Genomic DNA, 1490 nt, shown 5'->3' on the forward strand with positions numbered 1-1490 from the left:
GCACTGAAGAATTGATGCTTTTGAACTGTGGTGTTGGAGAAGACTCTTGAGAGTCCCTTGGACTGCAAGAAGATCCAACCAGTCCATTCTAAAGGAAATCAGTCCTGGTGTTCATTGGAAGGAATGATGCTAAAGCTGAAACTCCAGTACTTTGGCCACCTCATGTGAAGAGTCAACTCATTGGAAAAGACTCTGATGCTGGGAGGGATTGGTGGCAGGAGGAGAAGGGAACGGCAGAGGATGAGCTGGCTGGATGGCATCACTGATTTAATGGACGTGAGTCTGGGTGAACTCCGGGAGTTGGTGATGGACAGGGAGGCCTGGCGTGCTGCGATTCATGGGGTCACAAAGAGTCGGACACGACTGAGCGACTGAACTGAGCTGATTCATTTGTTTACTTGTTTACATTCTGCCTTTCCTACTGAAATGTAAGATCTACAAAACACTTCCTCTTTCTATTTCATTTTTGTACCTAAAACATGAAAGAGTTCATGTCACTGATACTTAAGACATATTTTTTTTGTGAAGGAATTTATGAATAAAAAAATTTGTTAATGCCAAACTTATCCTAAATACTTTATAGTTTACAAAATGCTTTTTCGTAGGTTATCTCATTCTAACCTTACAACGCAGTCAGGTAAGTGATCTTAGTCCATGTTATTAACATGATGATAACCATAATATTTCAAGTGGAGACTGAGCTGCAGAAAGTTAAAAGATCTTACAAATGAGGTCTCCCTGAAGACCACATGCAAGGTAGCTAAACCAATTTTAGGAGGTGTTCAAATTTGTTTTGTATTGTCTCACCTTTGTATATATAAATGTAAATATATGATTTACAATTTTGTAATAGTTTCAGGTGTACAAAAGTGATTCAGCTAAACATAGCTATTCTTTTTCCGATTCTCCCATTATGGGTTATTATAAGATACTGAGTATGGTTCCCTATGCTGTACTACAGGACTTTGTTTTCTATTTTCTATATAGTAGTGTGTATCTGTAAATCCCACACTCCTAATTTATCCCTTCCCCTCCCACCTCCGTTTCTCTTTGCTAACCATAAATTTGTTTTCTGTGTATGTGAGTCTATTTTTGTTTTGTAAATAAGCTCATTTGTGCTGTAATTTTAGATTTTATATATAAGTGATATTAGATATGTTTCTTTCTAATTCTGATTGACTTCACCCACAGTGTGATAATCTTTAGGTCTGTCCATGTTGCTGCAATTGGCAGCATCTCATTCTTTTTCATGGCTGAGTAATATTCCAGCATGTGCACATGCATGTATGCATACACATCTTCTTCATCCATTCAGCTCTTGATGGATATTCAGGGTGCTTCCTTGTTTGTGCTGTTGTGAACAGTGCTCCTATGAACATAGGGGTGCATGTATTCTTCTGAATTAGAGTTTTCTACAGACGTATGCCCAGGGGTGAGATTGCATGATAGATCCACCGTATGATAGGTCCCATGACAGACTTAGTTTCTTC

This window comes from Bison bison, unplaced genomic scaffold, assembly GCF_000754665.1.
Source record: "Bison bison bison isolate TAMUID 2011002044 unplaced genomic scaffold, Bison_UMD1.0 scf7180017864374, whole genome shotgun sequence".
Classification (NCBI taxonomy): domain Eukaryota; kingdom Metazoa; phylum Chordata; class Mammalia; order Artiodactyla; family Bovidae; genus Bison; species Bison bison.